At 46.7% G+C, this 22,005-nt stretch overlaps 1 long non-coding RNA gene across 2 annotated transcripts in view; it reads left to right on the top strand.

Annotated features, from left to right (window-relative positions):
* The window catches only part of LOC144166763 (uncharacterized), a 95,987-nt gene that overhangs the window by 28,982 nt on the left and 45,000 nt on the right, over positions 1–22,005 (top strand). For both annotated transcript variants that reach the window (XR_013321762.1, XR_013321763.1), the window contains exons 2-3: positions 7,837–7,889; positions 20,463–20,525. This is a non-coding gene — a long non-coding RNA (uncharacterized LOC144166763). The remainder of the gene's footprint in view (positions 1–7,836; positions 7,890–20,462; positions 20,526–22,005) is intronic.

Genomic DNA, 22,005 nt, shown 5'->3' with positions numbered 1-22,005 from the left:
GACAGTCAGTTCGTTATGATAACGATATAATTACGATAGAAATTCGGAGCACAAAAGCCGCCTTCGAGTACTGTGGACCACGTTGTTTAGGGCGCGATCGCGGTGGCGTAGCACAAACCTTCTCATTGTATTTGCATGTGAATAAACAAAGCACGCTGCGGATATGCACCTTCTTGCACGCAGCCGTAATGAAAGCCAATTTGTGAAGAAGGGAATGTATGCCATACAAAACGAAGGAAATATCCACACGACCTTTGTGAGGCTCCCAAACATCCCGAAACCTCCTAATAAGAAGTTGGTGACAGCGCAGAAAAATTAATGCGTTGGGCAGAAAAAAAAGCAAGAAACATTAATCCGATACAAGACAACAACGAAAGAAACAGAAGAAAGCCGCTTTATTTCCTGCTGTGCGATGAGCGTGTAGAGGCCGCTGCTTGGTACGTAGTATTAGACTGTTGAGTCTTCATAGGAGCATCTCAAAAATACTGCAGGGAAGCCTACGAATTTTGAATACTTATCGAGAAGCTCTGATCGCTGATCCTCGCGAATAAGCAAGAAAGGACGAGTTACACACGATCTTCTGACCGATACTCTGAAGAAAGTTGTTCTCTATCTCTTTGTGTGTTGCAAACTTGTGGGGGATACAGCTTCAAATTATTCAGATGCGTCAGAAGCTGGCAAAATAACTGAGTCGCTAGAAATACGCTTTTTAACGCACTACAGCAACGAAGCGGGCGATTTCTAGCCCAGGCACTGTTGCCCCTCACAAGCGGAGTGTAGCAGACGACAGCGGCGCGAATCCCTAAGCCGACGTCAGAGCCAGGGGGCGCCACTCAAAGATCTCACCGCCAATAGCCTGTATCAGCTCTGGCTTTCTCAGTGCGTCCGTAACATCCAAGCGCAACTCTTTTGCAAGCTCCAACAACTGCGGTTTTTTCAACGCTTTCAAATTCATGGCCGGTCTAGAGTACTGCTTTCCCACTGCTCCAAAAATGTTTTGCGCGAATAACCCACGCGACAAAAACACGCCCTACCAGCTATCCTCAGCAGCCTGGTAAAACTCAGTGAAGAAAAGTCCCGCACTCACCCTTGACCGCCGTGAATTCTGCGAAGTCCGAAGCCGCCTTGACGTCCGTGGTGTTGGGTCTCGCACCGCCGGCCTCAGGTGTTACGAAGTTGCCATCCCACCGCTGCCACCAGTTGTTGCGACCGGGCGGGGGCACCCGATCCGAGCTCCGTGGCCTCCGACATACGAGTGGTAGCGTGTATGATGCGAGCGGCCAGCCGCTGTTGCAGCCGTGAAGAAGTCCAGAAGCCGTAGGCTAACGTAACTGTTTACTTCATAGCGAGAGGTGAGCCGAAGCCAAAGAACAATGCCCCGACGGGCGAGGTTACAATACAGGACTCGAGCAGAGCGACAACATCGATTCGCTGCTCTAACAGGAATGGTTTACAACGCTTGGGAGCTCTATTTATACCCGAAAGCGGTAACGGTCAAACGCAACAGGCTGGAACACGCACAACACTCTTTCCAGAGTTCGTAAGCCGTTCATAGCCTCGGGCACGTTGAGTCCGAGAGAGGGGAGAGAGGAGGACTCCGTTGCGATCACCGGGGCCTCTGTGTCCTTGAAGAGCGTGGAGACGAGCCACGCAGGCAGCCGCCGAAGTTCAGCCGCCGCAGGCAGCCGCCGAATGCGCAGAGAGCGAAGCGTCTGACGACGAGGCTTTGTCGCAACTTGTTGCCGACATGATTGCGCCTGTTTTTGAAGGCGCACGAGTGGCTTCGCCGCACAGCCGAGGAGTGATGCGGGGTAGTACCGCGGCGCTGGCCCATTCGTAACAGCCTGTTCCTTCAGTTGCAGGAGTATGTCTTGAGCGGAGAGTTTCTGTCAAAATCTGAACATTGTTAGAGGATGTAAGTTATCCTCTTCGAGAAAGTTGACCAATGTTTGCTGCACTAGGCGCTCGAAAAGCTTACCTACGCATGAGGTCAGAGAGATTGGCCGTAGTTACGTAGGCGAGATCGGTTTGTTTGGTTTCGGTATAAGCGGTATTTTAGAGTGCCTCCACTGTGCCGGTAGCGTGACCTCGTCCCAATGGCAGTTGAAGAGCTCAAGTATCTATTCTAGTGTTTCATGATCCAGATTGCGAAGGATGCGGTTAGTGATTCGATCCCTGTCGGGTGTGGTGTTACGAGTGAGTGTAGCAATGATTGATTGCAGTTCTTCGAAGGTTAAGGGGTCATCAAGTTGTCGGCCTGTGTAACGCAGTGTTGGGGGAGCTGGGTGGGTTGTGGGAGCTCCAAACAGGTTGTTGCGGATAGATCGAAATCGCTCTCTGGGGTGGAGGTCACAGTTACTTATTTGTTGCTGTATCTTGCGGTTGACTTCAGTACGAGAGCTGGAGCTGTCCAGAAATGGCGAAGAAGGTGCCACGCTTTTTTGGTGCTTATGGTGCCTTTGAGTTTTCCACAGAACGAGTGCCGGTTTGGCTTTTCTAAGGTGGCGGCATATTCTTACGCTTGTTCAGAGAGGACGGCTATATGTTTCTTAAGCGTTAAATTATGTTTCTGGTGTTTCCATCTCTTTGTCAAGCTCCTTCGCGCTTCACATATGTTTAGGAGCTGTGTGTCTGCAGCGGGCGTGTTCTCAGTAGGAGCGATTTCTTGCGTGTATTTTTGTACCCGCTGCTACAACGGCTGTGCCCATTCGTTTAGTTCTGTTTGTATGGGTGGAAGCGGGGTGACATCCTCGCGGAAAGCAGACCAGTTTGTTAGTCTGGCTACTCTTCTTTTTGTGTTTTTATTCTCCATGTATAGTCGTAAAAAGATAAGGGGATGGTCACTCCCCGATATGTCCGGTAGGGATAACCATTGCAAATTTTGGCAATTTCTCGTGAAAATCAGGTCGGGGGTAGTATCTTGGTTTATGCTGTTGCCAATTATAGTCGGAACGTTGAGATCGTTTTCAAGCTTAAGGTGGTGGTTTTGTGGGGCGTGCAGCAGTTGCGTTCCTTTTTTTGAGGCATGCACATACCCCAATGCATAGTGCGGGCTTTAAGTCACCAGCCTTGAGGAAAGGTTCGTTTTTTGTCTTCTGCGTAGCTTCGTGGATTAAGGCGTCAATAGCGTGAAGCCTACCGTTGGGAGGGCTGTATACGTCAATTATGTATGTACCTGGACAGGAGGGTTGTGCAGATAAGAGTTCCACAAATGTGTTGGGCATTTCTTGGCTCAGCTGATGCGGCTGGGAGACGTGCGCGTTTTGAACAAAGATAGCTGTCCGTCGTTGCGGGTCGTAGTTGAATGCGGTGTAGTATGGAAGGCATGGAGTTGTGGTGTTCGTTTCGTGAAGTGCAATTATGTCCGGAAATCAAGATGCAGCGAATAGGGCCAGTTGACTTCATTTTCTATTCAAGGAGCGACCGTTCCATTGGTAAACGGCGATTGCACCTCCACTTTCCTCAGTCTTGCTAACGGTGATGTTTCATCTTTTTTGAAGAGTGGCTAGAGTGAATAGTTTCATAGAGGCTTTGAATGGGTCTTTCTACCTCATTTTTTACGATCGGCGAGCCCTTTAATGCTGTCGCAGAGTGTAGTGGTGTTCGCAGCGCGAGAGTCTGTAATGTTCTTGACAATCTGTGCGATTTTGTAGTATATTATAGCATATGTTTGCGCGGGTTCGATTGTGTTGGTTAGTGGACACGGAAGGAGAGGTGTGATGGTAGCGTTAGTTTTCGTCGTAATTTCTGTTGGTGTTGAAACTGCTTTTGTTGTTTTTGGATTTGAGTTATGGCGTGAGCATAGGAGGAGGACGAGTGGTGTGGTTGTGAGGGAGATTGGGAAGTATGGAGCCTGCGAGCAGTGGGAGCATTTCAAACTGCATTTGACCAGCTCATCTGTGGTGGGGCTGGCGGGCAGTCCTTAGCCCGGGTGGTTGTGGTGACGGGCGGTAGAGCTGGATAGTCATTGTCGTAAAACTTGAGTTGTTGCTTGTTTTTTTCTGGCAGAGGATTGCTTGGGCTAGATTGATGCAGGTGTCGGGAGATGTCGCTTTGGGCAGTCTTTCCCCGCTGTAACTTGAGGTTCTTGGTAGAGCTTGCAACAGAGTGTGCAGAGATGGTCTTCCTAGGGGTGAGAGGCCGCAGACCGGGCAATAGACCTTTTCGCGATGCGGGCAGACGTCTTGGCGGTGGCCGACGTTTCAGCACCGCCTGCAAACGTGAATGATGCGTCCGTATGGCCGGCAGCGTAGGAGCTCAAAGTTTAATTCTACATAGTATGGGACGTGTGTGCCGTTGAATATGAGGAGGGCTGATTTGCTACGGCCCGTTTCCCTAGCGTCGACGAGGCACGGGCGATTGTTTTCAGTGTATTCCAGGAGCTTATCCCGAGTGATGTCAACCGGCAGGCTGTGGATGACGCCACGGGACATGCCGGTGGAGGCTTCATATAGGCGGTGATGTCATAGTTGATGTTGCAGAGAGGGATGCTTGTCAGTTGTGAGAGCGTGTCGGCGACGTAGGGTCAGGTGTACCGATGACGAAGAGATTGTTTGCCGGTGGCACTTGGGTAGTTATTAAAGCTCGAAACTGTTTTTTCTGGAATCCCGCTAGCCAGAATGAGCGCCTGGAAAAGCTCTTGGTTGGTCCAATCGTGAACGCGACGGCCTTTGAGTGTTTTCTTGTGTTTTTATATAATCATTAGAGCTTCGGCACTATTATTTATCTTACAACTACAAAAACTATTTATTGCGAAATACGACATTTAAGGCTTCTTACCTAATATTCTCTCGGGTTATTCAACTGTAGAAGTCCTGTCATATGACATTCGTGAGTCACAATGTTACTTAACTAGGCTGAAGCTGAACTAAAGCATTTTTTCACACATTTGAATTTTTATCCCCTCGCCCAAAGTTGTAGTTTTCGCACAATTAAAATCATTTACAGCCCCCTTGAATACGCAAGCTGGTAAAGAATTACATTCTGTGCAATCTATTCGAATTCTGTTTAATGTCATTTCGGGTGTTGGAACATCCTTACAAGGACTGCATTCTAATGGCCTTCATTCCCTTCGCTTGTACAGCAACTCTACACACGAAGAATTTTGAGGTGTTTTTTGCTGGTTTCAGCCATGCATAGTTCATTGTGAATTTTACATACAAAGAGCGTTTTGTGTAGTTGTAGTCTATAGATTTTGTAGTAAACTGTCTTGCGAAATGACATTGTGTTCGCACCTTCCAAGAGGCATTGCAAGTGCCCTTTTAGAACCACCAGGTTTTTAACGGGGTAGTAAAAAATTAAGATGCGTCGGTCTGTTGCTGGGGCTGCTATTTTCCGCTAGAATTTCACGTCATCTGTGCAACAGAGCAATTTGTGTTCTAAAACCGTAAAACGTACCACAACATGTTTTACGCTCATGCGCTCTTGTGCTGCCTAAAGCTGGATCGAGAAAAATGCAGTAAACGTTCTGAGTCCTAGTGACCCTTTAGCATAAACTCCAGAGTCAGGTGAAAGCGTACTGTCCTAGGGCGTTTTGATGTGGGAGCAACTTAGAGGTTCCATGAAGCAGTAGCGAAAAAAAGCCGGAGCTGTTCACATGGCTCTCTCCCAAAGTTTGGCGGATATGAACATTAAGTCCTGCCGGAGGTGGTGTATTTTTGATGCACCGCGGCCTCCCGGTAAGCGTTCAAATACCAGTGGGTAATACGTAGAAGCACCAAAGCAGACAAACTTATGTAAGGGCGACTAGGCGCATTGTGGTGAGCATTAGCAGTTGGAGGTCAGCGGGAGAGGCCTTCGTCCTGGGGTTAACTTTGAGAACGCTGCTGCTGCTGCTGCTGATGATGATGGTGATGATGATGATGACGTAAGGGGAAGTATTGACCCTAGGAGGGGGATGGCACTTTTTGCTCATCCCTGAGTTCTGGTTGGTGGGCATCGGTTATGTTCTCCATGGTGGCTTATCATAACCGTCATCATTCACATCTTGCACACTGCAGGATGAAGGCCTCCCTAAGGCAGTCCAGCCCCAAAAGTTTTGTAGTTCTCTTTTCAATTAAGTCCATTGGGCAGCTATATTTTGTTTGTGGCTCATCTGCTGCCACTTTGATAAACAGATCTTTCACGTGTTGTCTATTATACGCATGACGGGTACTGCCCAAGCCCCAAAGTTTTGTAGTTCTCTTTTCAATTAAGTCCATTGGGCAGCATTATTTTGTTTGTGGCTCATCTGCTGCCACTTTGATAAACAGATCTTTCACGTGTTGTCTATTATACGCATGACGGGTACTGCCCAAGCCTACTTCTTTCGGCTTATTCGAAAGAGAATCTCTTCCTCTCCAGTTGGTTCCCTAATCCACGAAGGCGATTTCTTATCTATAAGTGTCACGCCTAATATTCTTTTGCCCACAGCCCATTCGACCGACCTAACTTTTCTTTCAAGATATTTAGGGACACTAAAATATTCTGATCCCCGTTTCACAGTGCATAGTGCTGCGTAATTTTTTTAATGTGCGGCTTAAAGATGCATGAGCTCGGGTTCGGCTACATCGGCGCCAGCTAGGCGTGGGACATCTTGAGTCACAACGTTTCTGATATGTTTTCCGGGGCGTCGTGGTGAGAAGCGGCCCCGTACAATCATCTGTGGAGTTGTACGTGGCTTTAGGTTGACGCTTCGAATTGGGCTAAATTGCCGTCCGACATTTGCTAATTTGTGGCATGTCTTGTGGTCTTGTGGGAGGTGGCGATGATGACTGATGCCAGTGTGGGCAAGCGCAAGGATAACTGCTGCTTCCTTGGATCTTACGCGTGGTTGATGTGTATCATAGAGAACATCTGCATTTTCTGTGCAAAATGGAGGTGCCGGTCGTCCTTTCCCGGTGGGAAACACCTTATACGTGAAGGATGCGGTACTTGGGTATTTCTTGTACATCTCGTACATGAAATGAGCAAAAGAATTAAGGTACAATCTTCGAATGCGCATTAATAAATATTTTCTTCTTTTTTGTGGCTTTCTAAAAATTACTTTTAAAAAGTATGTCATTTCATAATACCGCACCAAAGCTATGTGACAACAAAGCTGGCAGCATTCAGAATACGGCATAATGAAAAATAAGAGGAATCGAACTTTTGCAGTATTCCATCCAAAAAGACCGCCAAAGCACCCCCATAAGCTTCTTCATAAAAGTCACTACTGCATTTGAAGGATGGTAGCTGACACACAACGCGGCACCTATATTCCTTATATTGTGGTGCTATGAAACATAAATCTGAGCGCAAGGCGAACGCTAGGGTTGCCAGAGTCAAGCGTTAATTTTATACACTAACCGCACCCAACCTAAGCTTCACCATAGGCCGACGCTGTGTAAGGTATTTTATTGCCTGGCTAGAGCAAAAGACCGACGAAAGACGACATAACATGGAGCTCGACCCCATTTAAGCGAAATCCCTCAGGATGAGTAATCTGCGATAAAAAATTTGACATCCACTTTAATGCATCTACCTTTATAGCCGCTTGGCTGCATTCAGGTGGACATCAATTTTTTTCCCATAAAAGGAAAATGTGGGAAAGAGTACAAATGTCAAATTTAACAGCGAAGTCACCGAATATACCAAATGATATTATATGAACACCACGTATATAAACAACCCTAACAAACAAGCATAACTAAAATGCTTTTCCAAACGCACTGCTAAAAATGTGATGCTAGCATCACCTCCATGATGCTGACCAATTTATTGTACTAGAAGCTTCTTATATGTATTCTAAAAGATGGTTGGTTGACTCTTTCACTGGCAATGAGGATTCTCTAACACATCGGAACTTTACATTTTCAGTTCTTTTGGCGTCCTTCTCTACGACGCTTGGATGCCTTCAAACTCCACCTGAGGTAAGCATCTGAAACGCTGTGATCAACAGTTTTTAATGAAAGTTCCTCTTTGGCAACAAAATCCACAGAACGTTTGTTGAAAGGTTATTGTGTCGCAATGCACGGCTATGTCTGCTTGAGTTAAAAATATTTGTGTATTCTAAGCGCATTTCAATCCTAACGGTCGTTTCAAAGATTTGATGAAACATTTCCTCTGTTTCGCATTTACTAACGCGGGGTTAAATATCTGAATTAACCGCGGTGAAAGAAAGTCAATAATAACAAGTTAGCAAGAAGGTGGTTCCGTCAAGGTCGCTCGTGTGGAGCGACGTGCGGGTGCCCTTGGCGGCGTCTTTTTTGGCCTAATGGAGGTCGAGGAGAGTGCGAAAAGGGACCATTTCTTTGCAGTGGCAACCGTTTTCTGGAGATGCTTAAAACGTTAAAATTTTTCAGTGGCAATTCTCTAGTGCAGCGTCCAGTTTTGGTGGTGAGCAAGGCGATTCGTTTTAGAAGCTGTCGGTTCCACTGTTTGCTGTCGCTACTGCAGGCTTCCCAAATTTGACGATCGTTATCTATGTCTGGCGTATACGCTGTGGTGTGTATGGTCCAGTAGTGTACCAGATTAATTTGAGTTAGTTTTATGAAGTCTGGTAGAGAAGGAGGAAGCAATTCCCCTGTACAGATTGGTACGACGCTCGTGAAAGGCAACCTTGTCTATAATTGTGCTACAGAGGTCAGAAATCTCGGCGCCGCCAGCTGCTATCGCAGAGAAAGGAACGCAATAATCACCGCCGAGCGTCTCGGGAGAAAAGCTCGGCATAGGTCCTTGCAACGTCCTCACTGAGATGGCAAACTTCGGCGCCGAGATTCAGCGCTGATTCTGAGCTCCACCTTTTGACCACCAGTGGTGGTCAAAGACATGGATAAGAGTGAGGTATGGAGATGTATCCCGTGTCACACTGTCACCTAGGCATGTGGACTGCTTCTTTTCTGTGAGAGTCTTAAAATTGCTTATGGTTGCAGTCAGAGCAGGCCATCGTATTTTGAAATACTTTGTTATGTAGCCCCAAGAAAGGTATGCCGGGTTGAAATCAGCTTGATATAATTGCGAATATGCGGGTTTGTTTCGAGTAGACGTTGGTATCGACTAGGTGGTCAAGTGTATCGCCACTTGAACGCGGTGTAGTGCACATGGCGATGACATATACGCAGTACCAATTGCAGTTATTCTTGATAAGCTCATGTAATACCTGCGCAAAATGTTGGGAATATTTGTACAGGGATGAATGAGGCGATAAACTTTTTGATAGTGTTATTAAAAGAGGCCGCTTGTCGTTCGCCCACGTATTTCCGTATAGGGAGTAGCCATGTAGGCCACTGTCGCATCTTACCTCCTGAAAGACAAGAGGTTCGGCCAAATAGAGCCGTCACTTAAAGCAACGGCAGCATCTCCAATTCTACTACCAGACGCGCAGGGATTCGGGCATAAGGCGAGTGTTTTCTTCGTTGTCGTTGAGTGGGCTTTCTTAAGGGAGGAAGTGCTCCGACAGTGCTGTCAGTTGGGGCTCAAAAGATTTCGGCGATGTTGGGGAAATGGTGTTGATGGAGCGAAGATTGCATATAAGAGCGATTTTGGGGCGTTGCCGGACTTAGTGATCAGCGCGTTCGATTGTGGCTCTGGGGTTTAGGTGGGTGTGGAGTAAGTCTCGGTGATGACTGTCGCCGTACGTGCCCTCGTGGAGAAGGGCAGATGAACATGGTGTGGTGAGTTAGCAGGAGCCCCTCGGCAGCGGTTTTGAAGAGGATGCGGAATTTCTGCTCACGGGACTGGTGATGGGCGCATACTTACTCCAGTCTCGGTCAGCAAGTGCGGAAGACGCTAGCACGGCGTGGAGGTCTTCTCACAAACATGGGTTGTAGTACTTTGAACGAGACAGGTTTGGGGATCACCGTCAGATTCCACTCCGCTCTAGCTCCGCTCGCATATAAAGACTGGCAAATGAAAATTGCTTCGTTTCCCCGAGTAGAACCACATCGGACGATCTTCACGCTGATATCTTCCGCTGTTCCTGGACTAGTTCAAGGAGCTGGGGTAGTGCTGCTCGAATTTTACAGCACAGCTTTCTAGCTCTACCAGCCAATGGTTATTTCGTGGCATGCGGGACAACAAACTTCCAACGCGGCGGAGGCGATGGCAAGGTAGGGGGGGCAGAGGGCTTTGTTCACGGAGAATGCCGTGAATGGCGCTTCGCGAAATTTACCCTGCGTTCCCCGCGCGCCGGAGCGGCTCACCTAGGCGGTGGCGTCAGCGGGACCATTCCGTCGCCTTTGTCGTCTGCATTGCGGCGGTTGTTTTGGGCCTGTTTTAAAGAAGCTTCGTGTCGATTGCGCCCTTCCGTCGCACGGCTTGATTAACTTGTTCGACAGCAGCTCCTGGGTAACCCGGACCCGACGGAATTATATGGTCGTACGGCAAAAATAGGTTAAGGATTGGTTTCAAGAGCAGGAAAACAAAAACAAACAGCAATCGTAATCACATAAAAAGGTAATACCGAGAGCAGGAGGCCTATAACGATGCTAACAAATACGACGACCAAACCGAAGTAATACTACATTCGAGATACACTAATAAATTACGAAGAAGAAGCTATTTTAATACCAGCAAATTTCGCGACATTGTTGTCTGGAAATGGCGATAAAAATCTTGTAAGTTCACGGTGGATTATATGTCGGAGGTAAGCTTTATTTAGCAGCCAAGCATTCATTCATTCATTCATTCATGTACGCATTCATTACGGATATTAGTAAATCACAGGATTGAACAATATGGACACTTTTATGAGCCTTAATATTATTGTTGCACTGAGGGGCGACAAGAAAGAACTGATAAACAAAACAAGCACATTCGCAGCAGTAACAGCGTAAGGAATAATTCTAGATGTGTTACCGTGTTGCGGTGGTTATCAGAAAGCACGCTTGCAGTTTTACTGAGAGTGCCTAAAAACTTACAGTGCCGTACCTTTTTAGATATGCTAACAAACTTTGAATATAATTTATGCATAAGGCGACAGTTCTTACTGATTGCAGCACCATCACACAATTCCTAATTCCGTACAAGAATCGTGCTAATGTCTCCGCTGTTCTCCACATTTGCATACGTCCTTAGAACAAAGCAAGCTTAACTCAAGAGGTCTTAGCCCTAGCACAAAGAATTAACATGAAACATGCACCAAATAAAGCCACACAACGTACGAAGCAAACAAGAGGGCCTTTACAGGACATAAGAAATATCTTGATTCGTAAGGAAATACCACACTCATTAAATATTGAAGATAATCATTTCAAACAGGTTGAACTCCAGAATTGCTAGCTTATTGACAGGCGGGTGTTTATTCACAGTATTGAGATGAAGTTACAGGGACATGCTACAGAAACCCTCACTCGCACCATACCAAAGATATTCGATAATCATTTAGAACATGCATTTCGGAAGCCGGGAAAGGGAACTTTTTTATACCTTTGAAGGAAAAAAATCAGAGGCAATTTTTCTAATATAATGTATGCCTAAAATATTAGTAATGTCCTGAAGTAGAGTAAAAGAGGCGATCATAGTAGTGTCAACCGATAACGCCGCGTACAGCTTATGTATTGACAATTCAAGCGGGCAAATCTGAATATAGTTACTGGGAACAAGTTTTTGTTGAAGGCCATCACAAGAACTAAAAAACTATTGCAGCTCTAGTGATAAGAAATTAAGAGTGCTTGTGCACCGCGTTCCTCTCTTTCGCGAGACGATCTGGTGTCGAAAAGGCGTTGGTTTAGCATATCCCTCGTACACAGTGTCAACAGTGCTCATATCTCTAAAAGTCTCAGAAATAACGTTTGCTGGCTGTCGCAATCACGTTCGCAATGACAATAAAATTGTACAAGTAAAACTGGCAAACCTCTACATGCAATGCCAAATGACCGCGAGTGTACCGGAATCTTGGAAGAACGCGAACATCATCCTAATCCATAAGAAAGGTGACATGAAGTACTTCAAAAATTACAGGCCGATTAGCTACTGTCAGTAGTTTACAAGGCACTTACCAAGGTCATCCCTAACCCAATTTCTGCCACCTTAGATTTCATTCAACCTAAAAAGCAAGCAGGCTTTCGTAAAGGCTATTCAACACAGGACCATATTCACACGATCAATCAGGTGATAGCGAAGTGCGCGGAGAATACTGAACACCTATATATAGCCCCCTTATGCTATAAGAAATCACTTGACTCGTTCGAAGCATCAGCAGTCATTCAGGCATTACGGAACTAGGGGTAGACGAGCATTATGTAAGAATACTAGAGGATGTTTACAATGGGTCCACAGCTACAATCATCCTCCATAAGGAGAGCAGTAAAATACCTATAAGGAAGGACATCACACAAGGAGACACAATCTCTCCAATGTCATTCACAGCATGTTTACAAGAAGTATTCAGAACCTTGGATTGGGAACAGGTGGGAATGACGGTTAGTCGAGAATACCTCAGTAACCCACGATTTGCTGATAACGTTGGATTGTTATGTAACTCGGGGGACGAATTACAAAGCATGCTTACCGCACTGGATAAACAGAGTAGAACCATGGGCCTGAAAATTATTATGGCGAAAACTAAAGTAATGATCAATAGCCTCGGGACAGCACAGCGGTTTGAGATAGTTGGCGATGCCGTGGAAGTAGTAAGCGAATATATCTACTTAGGCCAAGTTTTGACCCCAGATCCCAACCATGAAGCCGAGATATTTCGAAGGATAAGGATGGGGCGGAGTGCATTCGGCAGGCATTCTCTGATAATGAATGGCAGCATACCATTGTCCTTTAAGAAAAAAGTGTATGACAGCTGCATCTTACCGGTACTCACCTACGGGGCAGAAACTTGGAGGCTCACTAAGAGTGTTCAACTTAAATTGAGGACGACTCAGCGCGCAATGGAACTGAATATGATAGGTGCAACGTTAAGGGACAAGAATAGAGCGGATTAGGTAAGGGAACAAACGAGTGTTAAGGACATATTAGTAGAAATTAAGAAAAAAATGGACGTGGGCAGGGCATGTAATGCGAAGGCAAGATAACCGTTGGTCATTAAGGGTAGCAGAGTTGATTCCTAGAGAAGGCAAGCGTTGCAGGGGGCGGCAAAAAGTTAGATGGGCAGATGAGATCAAGAAGTTTGCGGGGATAAAGTGGTCGCAGTTAGCACAGGACCAGGGTAATTGGAGAATAATGGGAGAGGCCTTTGCCCTGCAGTGGGCGCAGATAGGCTGATGATGATGACGCTACTTCGCTTTGCCTCTCCTAGCCGGCAGCCTCATCTGAATGAGTCATAAAGAAGGACATAAGGCGCGTTTATAGAGCTGCTGACGTCTCTGCTGATAGCACAGTTGCTAGAACGCCACGTACCTCCAGTGGTGGCAAGAGGGCTCGAGAGTTCGTGGGCTCGAATCCGGGGGCCGCCGCTTCAATGGCCCTCTTTCTGGCGACGTCACTTCCGTGACGCATATGGCGGAGTGGGATCTTGGTGTACCCGGTCATGAAATACTTTGGTGTTAATATGAAAAAAATTGGGACAAGACGAAAAAAGCTGGACGACAGCAACTTGACCGCGCTTGAACAACTTGAACTTGAGCTTGAACTTGACCCCCGTGAACAAACAAAAACAGGCACAAACACTGCATCACAAAAAAACAGGGTGACAGATGTTGACGATATAAACAACAAAACATGACACCTTAAAATTCCCATCGCAGAAATTGTGATAATGTACGCAATAGCAAGACTTGACGAAAACTATATAAAGGGTGTGCCAGCTATCATGCACCAAGACTTTAAAGAAGAGCAATGGCATTGCTCGAATAAAAGGTAGTACATAATGTTTGCAGTACATTTAAGTAGCGGACAGTCATTTTTTGTTAAGATTTAATTAATGATTTGTAATTATTTGCCTGTGTCGGCATGTCCTGTCCCAACCATTAAAGTGTGAATGAGGCACTTGTAGGTACCCACAAGAGGCATCCAACTGCGGCATTTTCAGGGGCGAACTAATTGCGGACTCATTTATTCTGGCAGAAAAAGAAACCCTGCGAGATACAAAAAAATACCACGTGGCGGCGCTCTCGCCCGTACCATAAAGCAGTGCCCTGAGACAGGCTGCCACTGAGATAGCCAGAATGAAATAAAGAAAAGAAAGAAAGAAAAATCACGACTGAGTTTGTGCCTTATCTGCCAAAGGCGCCCACCAAACTTACTGTTGCTACTCCATCTATGCATGCCATTATCAAGGTACTGCGCAGTCTCTTGGGGTGGGTGACAACCACAGCGGTTTCTTTCAATAAGCTTGTTTGAGAGCGCTGCTTTATGATGCAGGTGGGAGCGCTGTCACGTGGCGTTCTTCATATTTCGCGATGTGTCTTTTTCAGTCAATATTAGTAAGTACCCAGTCATGTCATCGCTGCAAATACTGCAGTTAGATGCCTCTCGTGGGTACCTGCAAGTACCTCATTCACACTTTAAAGTTTGGGAAGGTACTTCATGAGTTAGTCAATCTCATTAACTAAAAATTACTGTCCGCTACACCACTGCACAAGAAACATTATGCACTAAATTTTTTGAGTAACGCCATTGCTCTTTTTTCACATCTTGGTGCATGATAGCTGGGAAATCCTGTATATATGCAGTACTTGTTCTTTAATGGATAAAGTACATCTATAGCACACTGAATAAAGCAAATAAACGCAATGTGAATACACAACAGTGTGGCCTTTTTCGCAGTTACAATTTTTTGTACGAATGAAACACACAGGAAATCGAGATATATTCAGGTCAAAAATTCAAGATGCGGTTCGTCGGCACCAGGTTCAAAGTGATAAAGGTCTGTATTAAACACAGGAAAATAAATGATACAGTAAAAGGCATTTACGGTTATCAAAAAGACGTTTTCACATACTAAATTCACAGAAATTATGCTTTCACATACCAACAATTAATATACTGGCGAGAACAAATTGGCGTGATAAAAAGCAATTTCTGTGCTTAAAACACGTTTTCACGCGTTACATTCATATAAAATAGGCTTACCCAAAATAGTTCCCAATAGCTCTTATTCCTTAGATTTATAGCATAAGCATGTTGTTCAGTAGCCAGGATCAGCGTGTTCGGCAATGTATGGCATAATCGTTGGCGCGAGAGTTCGCTATGTGGCAACAGAACATGCCATGGAGATTAAATCGATAAGAAAACGCAGATTTTTTTTAGTGTAGGCAATTCCGAAATACCGCTCTTTTATCCTTGTACCTTATTTTTATAATTTTGTGTTTACGATTATATAGCTTAACTGCTCCCCTAGCCTTTGTGTAAAATATTTGTTCACACTGTGCATTCCGCAGAACGTTTTCTATTGCCCCAAGTCCCTTGGTTTTAAAACTCTCAGTTTGTTCTGCCATTATACAACGCAATAATTCCGGCGCAATTGGAATAGAGCAGAGGTCAGCGAACTCCGCCCCGAGGGAAGCATGCGGCCCCCCGGGCAGAATTACGCGGCCCTCACCACATCGTGAGAACCCCCACCCTTCCCCCAGTCACTTCCTTTCTGATCGCCGACACGTCAGTTTTGAACTCAAATGGGGTTAAACGGAAGGCAAGAACAGAGAGAGAATTGATTGTTTTTAGTTGGCGTTGTCTCGAATCTTCACACTTAGCCATATTGTTATCAATCATTGCCAAATGTTATTGTCAATTCGCTTAATTTTGTTCCTCCTGCAAAGCCGCCCCCACCCCCACCCCCCTTTGCCCGTTCGGCATTCCGCCGTGTGGCCCTCATACAACTCGGCCCTCCACCTCAAAAGGTTGCCGACCCCTGGAATAGAGCATAATACAAAGCGTGTTCAAGTTTGAAATTAAGGAAGTAGAGATGCCTCGGGATAATTGCAAGATTGTTGCGAGCTTTAAGGTAGGTTAAGGCAACATGATAGCTCTCGGACACTTGTTTCGAAAATAGTACGCCAAGCATTTTCACAGCCCTTGATATCTTTACCGTATATGGGCCCAGAAAAATACGATTTTGTATAGATATAGGCGCATGTCGAGCCCAACAAGAATTGCGTTTATCTTTATTACCACGAAGCGCTTATTGCTGATGCAGTTAAAGTGTTCATGATAGCTTGGATGAAGGAAATAAATACGCTTAGACATTTTATAACAGCAATCTCTCCCCGTTGCATCTTGCAGCGACCGGTGACTTCATTTGCATATCCAGTATTAAATAATGTGTAGAGCGCATGTCACGGAGGAGTTGAAGGACAGGACCAGACCGCGTAGCAAGGCCGGTTTTCTTCCGAGCGCAGTGGAGTCTCCATCTACAGATGCCAGGAGTGCGCGATCCCTCGGGCGGGTGAGCGCTCTCGTTTTCCTACGTCACGCTGGTGCCGCTGGCACTGTGGCTTGCCGCTACAGGGCTCCCCCCAAGAGAGGAGCTGGTGCGACGCTCTGATGAACCCAGCGCACATGATGGTCGCGGTGGTGTGCAGCCACAGTGGGAAGAGTCGTATAGGCTTGATGTCGGCGGAGGTGACGTATGCCGGCTTCAGGCGCTCTAGGTCTATGATGTCGTGAGAGCCATTCATGTTGATAACGTGCGTCGACGAGTGTCGTTCTACTACAGGAAAAGGGCCAACGTAGTGTGGCTGCAAAGGGCAGCGCATGGGTACCTACCGCATAAACACATGTGTCGCCTGTTCAAGGTGCGGAAGCACATAAGCTCCTCTGGGTTTTCGTTCACGTGTAGGCTGCGGTCGAAGGTCAGCGAGGATCAATAGGCAGAGATTTCACGTAGTCCGCGGCGGAACGTGCCTGAGACGGTACCTCGAACAGGTCGGCTGGTAATCGAAGCTAGGGGCCATAAACAAGTTCAGATGAAGAACGCGTCAAATCAGTCTTGAAGGCGGTGGGAATGCCCAGAAGTGAGAAGGGCACGCGCTGGGCCCACTGTGTTGAACAGCCGTGTGCTGTGAGCGTGGCCTTAAGTTGGTGGTGAAGGCGCTAGACGAGTCCGTTTGTTTGTGACTGGTGCGCTTCCGTACGCAAACGATTGTGCCGAAGAGGTGAAGGAGCTCGGCGAACAAAGTAGACTCGAACTGATGTCCGCGGTCGGTGTCAATGGATGATGTCCATCCGAAGCGCGCTACCCACGTTGACATGAATTCTGACGCTACCGTGGGCGCGGAGATATCCGGTAGAACCATGGCTTCAGGCCAGCGCGTGAATCGGTCCACACAAGTCAGTAGGGACAAGGAACCGATAATGTCGACGTGCACAACGGCGAAGCGCTCATCAAGTTGTAGGAACGTCTTTGCCGGCGGAACTGGGTACTGAGAAACGTTTGCGCGCTGGCATGGTGCAGAGGTGCGAACCCAGTCGGGATCAGCGTTCAAGCGAGGCCAGTCAAAAGGAGCCGCGATGAGTTTCTGCGTGGCACGAATCCCAGGATGGACCATGCTGTGCAGGGCGTCGAAGAGCTCACGACGGCAGATTTTGGGTACGAATGGTCGTGGCTTCCGGGTCACCAACTCTAGAGCGCGTGCCACGGAGGTGAGGTGAGGTGACTGTGAGAGGGAAAGAGGTTCCCAGCCTGCACCACATATGTATCGCAGGGAGAGAAAGGGAAGCGGAGGGGGTAGAAATATGGGTTGAGGCGGTTGAGGTAGTGGTACAAAGATGGTTGGGGCAGGAAAAGGAAGGGGTAATGGGGAAGAGAAGATAGATCAGCGACCACCGCCCGGGAACGGGTTGTTGAAGGAGAGGACCAGACCATGTAGCAAGGCCGGTTTTACTCCGAACGCTGTGGAGTCTTTATATACTGATGCCAGGGTCTCGCGAGCCCTCCGGTGGGTGAGCGCGCTTGTTGGCTTACGTCACGCCGCTGCCGCTGACACTGTGGCTTGCTGCAGCAAATGTATCCTCACGAGACAACCTCGAGAAATGTCATCATTTCGTTTGGTGCGGCTGTGGTATGCGCTAGACAGTGGTTGAATTTTCAAATTTACTGTTGCTTTGAGAGAATATCGGCAACTAAGGCTCCCACACTCCCTGGTAAACTGACGGGTTTGCCCTCAGTCTACGTATATGAATATGTAAATAGATGTTCATGCGCTTTTGCAGAGGCTCACAAAATAGAAGTATAGAAGTAACGGGGGATTGTAGCATCGCGTTTGAAAAGTGTGCGTTGTCATTCATGGCGATGGCGGGAATGAAACCGGGTACGAGTAGTCGAAGAGGTCAATCATTGTGTAATGGCTGCGAAATACATGGTACAGAATATTTTCTACGGGTCTTATACACTAGTTTCCTCGCGCTCTGAGGGCGCCACCATTTTAATGGTGGACTGCATGATGAGCACCCGCCGCCCCACCCACGTGCCTCCCCTCACGTTGGACTACGTAACGTGCGGCCTATTGGGGACTAATTTCGTTTAAAAGATGGTAATTGCCTTGCCATTTGAAGCGTCAGTACGCCACATAACTCATTTGTTCGCCAAAAAGCTCATTCAAGGTGAATGAGGGCTATTTCAATGCCCTGTTTGCGAGTGCTGTACACACATCTCGAGTAGAGCGTGCCGTGCGTTGTTCTCGTCAAAATCACCCCATGGAATCTTCTATTTACCCGCGATGGGCATTTCGTGTGTTTTTTTTTTTTTTTTGCGGAAGTCGAAGTTGACCAAAAGAATGAGGTGAGCGCTCACTTTTCTTCTGTAGCCACGGTGGAATACAAGTGAAGGGTTCATTTTTTCTGGCATTGAGTCCATAAAATGAACACATATAACTTGAAAGGAACAAAGGTTTCCCATGGCCAACGGCAAGGGTGCCAATAACGGGGTTCCCTAAAGTGGCAGGCGCTCGCACATGTTCTTTCATTCCTGTTCGCTTCGAACTATTTTTCGTTCAGCCTGACCACCCATTTGGGGCAGCGCTCATTTCCCCAGACGATTTATTAGTGAGTACTCTTCGGACATCCTGGACACGGATATGACCAGCCACGGTGGCTGCTAAGCCTGGGGGCGCAGGTTCAATTCTCCCGAGGTGGCCGCTTTTCTGATGGTGGTGAAAAGTGAAAACGTCCATTTGTCGAGACATCGGCCCCCAGTAAAGATCCCCAGGTGGTCAAATTATTCGGAGCCATTCAGTACGGCGCGCCTCATAGCCCAGGTGTAGCTTCGGTGCGTTGAATACCAAAACCAACCATGCACATGCATATTTCATCGGGATGTTTCTGGGATGAAGGTCTTGGGTTTGCGTTAGTTGTTAGTGCAGTCCACAAAGGGGACGCACCCGCGGGTTCCGCGTACACCGCTATTAGCGCCAAGGGCAGAGATTTTTTTTTTAAATCACCAAGTGACCATAATAACCGGGGCACAGCAATGCACCGCAAAAAGCTTTCGAACAGAAAAATACAGCCTCACAGGCGGCGAATTTCATGAGAACCCCACCCCACCCCCCCCCCTCCCACGCTCCATTGCCGATCTGTTCTCGCTCACCGTGAATGCGCTCTCTGGTGAACGGTTCAACTTTGTCGAGCAGAAATTTCAAATAAAAATTGGCCGCGTATCTGCTCCTTTCGAGGAAAATGTCCACGAGAGACGGTAGTTGACTGGGCCCTGCCATTTATACGCATCCTTTCTCTTACCCGCTCACTTGTCATGCTGTTCCTCTCCCGTCTTTTTTCCCCCCAATGTAACACGCTAGAGGTTTCCTCAAGTCAATTTAAATGTACGCAGTGTCTAGAGTGCCGTCCGACGGCAGTCTAGCTGAACTCTGCGGGGGTGGACAAAGTGCCGTCCTATGACATTCGAATATTTAAGACCAGGCTAGCACCGCCCAAAGCGTCTGTCGTTGCAGTGTAGAGGATCCGTCTTAACTAGTTATTCCCAAGAACGACGCTGCGAGACCAGCGCTTGCTTCGGTTTTTTTAATCTTTAAATTGAACTGCAATTTTTATGGCTTAGGCTAGTTTTGTTTCAAATGATTTCTTTGTGTTGTTTAGGTCCTGTTATGTTTAGGCTAGGTTGCTTAGTTTTGAGTTATCTAGTTGACTGCTGGTATATGCCACGTGTATCGTCTTTCTGTTAGGTTTTTGTTTCATCCTTCTCCGAACACATTGAACGCAAAGAGTTTTAAAATCACAGCTCTTCGAAAAAAAAACGTTTAGTGAGAGCATGCAGAGACAATCCCAACCGACATTTTAATACGAAACATTTTCATGTATATTGATTCCCTCCAAGGCCAAATGTAAATGTACCAAGTTTTTAATTGAGAGAAATGTTGTTGATGACTGGGTAATTGAGGGAGTACAGCTCTGTGCTTTTAATTGTAAAAACTTAAGAAAACACCGCCTTTCCTTGATAAACGGATAGGCAGCGAGGAAGTATTACTCGGGCACATTAGATAAGCCGGCTGCTCCTGTAGAAACGTAATAGAGAATGGGTGGTCATTGACTAAGTTTGGGTAAAGGTTTCCGGTATCAGCATTTGCCGCCCGAAAATTGGTTGTTGCTTGGTATTTTTACAGGATAAAGCTGTGGAATCATGTGTAAATGGTTGGGGATGCTACCCGGACGGTACCGTCTGCAAAGTAAGTGTGGGACCATTTATCAATATTCTGCAACAAAATCAAAGGGCGTACTCATGCGTGCTGTGGTGCAAGTTATATACACGGATAGTATGTAAGCACTGACGCGTTTCTGTACTCCAACAGCGCCACAAACATCCAACTGGAGGTAGTAAGCCGATCAACTATACACAAGCCGTTACTCATGTGGAGAATAATTTCCCGAATATAGGCACCCTTATGCACTTATCATAGCAACATAAAAATACTGACCACTGATACTTTCGGCGGTTGTTTTTTTTTTTTTTTTTCAAGAATTCATAAGTGCGAAAAAGTCAAAGCATAGACAAATAGTGAGGGGAACATTGCAGTTAACATCATTTATTCGCTAGGAACGCCAAGTATAACGTAAGCCGACCATGCGCTGCGCTTCCGACATAAAGGTTAAGATAACCCAGTAATCACGAAAAAGAACAAAACATTTCTAAGGTAACCACAGTACCAACTGAACCAGGTAAGCAATTTAGGATAAAACAGTTGCACGGCGATTGGCAAGTGCAATTCCTACAGACACTACCAAATATAGAATATTTCTAGGAGCCAGCGTTACCATCTTTAGCGGCTTCTCCAAATAATATTGTTCGGTTCACGCGGTGCACACAAGCCCGCGCCACGGCGCGCGGGCGACACCACTGCTCCGATACTTTGATACGAAAAATTTGTACATTTGCGTACATTTGCCGGGTAGTTAATATAGCTACCCGTACTGCAAGTGTAGCAGCTCAGATAAGTCAGCAAAAAAATGTACTCTGTGCCTAAGCCCTACTCCACGACCAATCATTAGATGTCATACTCCTACCAAGTGTTTCACACCTGATCCTAGCCTCGAATAAAAACCTGCACAATTAAGTCTCTACACCGTCGTCGAGGTGAGTCAGTCGTGCATTCAGCAACGTGTTATGAAATTCACCTGCCAGTGGTACACAAGTTTTTGCCACTCCATTTTTATCCCTTCTACACCTGTCAGGCAGAAGCCATTGCTGCCCACGTTTTTGCCAAACTGGCGCATCTATTTCACGCGCACTAATGAAACCACCCATGCACGGATGGTTATGTCAGTTTCGTGCGTGTTCTCGCCTCCTTTTCTATCCCAATTGCGCCAGCTCTGAGCCTTCCAACGGTTACTGACTTTGAAATAAGCATCCATGCGCAAGCACGAACAACATGTTCTGAGCTCTCTACAGCCGCTTGAGGTGCTCGCAACGACACGGCCATCTTCTCGCAATTCAACCTGTGAGTTACTGCAAGAATCGCGGTTTCACTCCATGACTCACACTTCGCTTTCGGCACAGCCCTGCAGACTGCCGCAGTCCAGACACCAGAGCCACTAGAACCTTAAAACGAGCATTTACAGCACAAGACGCCCTGCTGCCACGTCGGTGCCGCAGACTACCCCTTTACTGTTGCGTGTGAGCTGTTTTTAACTATTACAGTAGCAGAAATT

This window comes from Haemaphysalis longicornis, unplaced genomic scaffold, assembly GCF_048455015.1.
Source record: "Haemaphysalis longicornis isolate Haplotype H1 unplaced genomic scaffold, Haemaphysalis longicornis Haplotype H1 scaffold_19, whole genome shotgun sequence".
Lineage (NCBI taxonomy): Eukaryota > Metazoa > Arthropoda > Arachnida > Ixodida > Ixodidae > Haemaphysalis > Haemaphysalis longicornis.
Note: the sequence above shows the minus strand (reverse complement) of the source record. Positions and strands in the feature narration are given on the sequence as shown.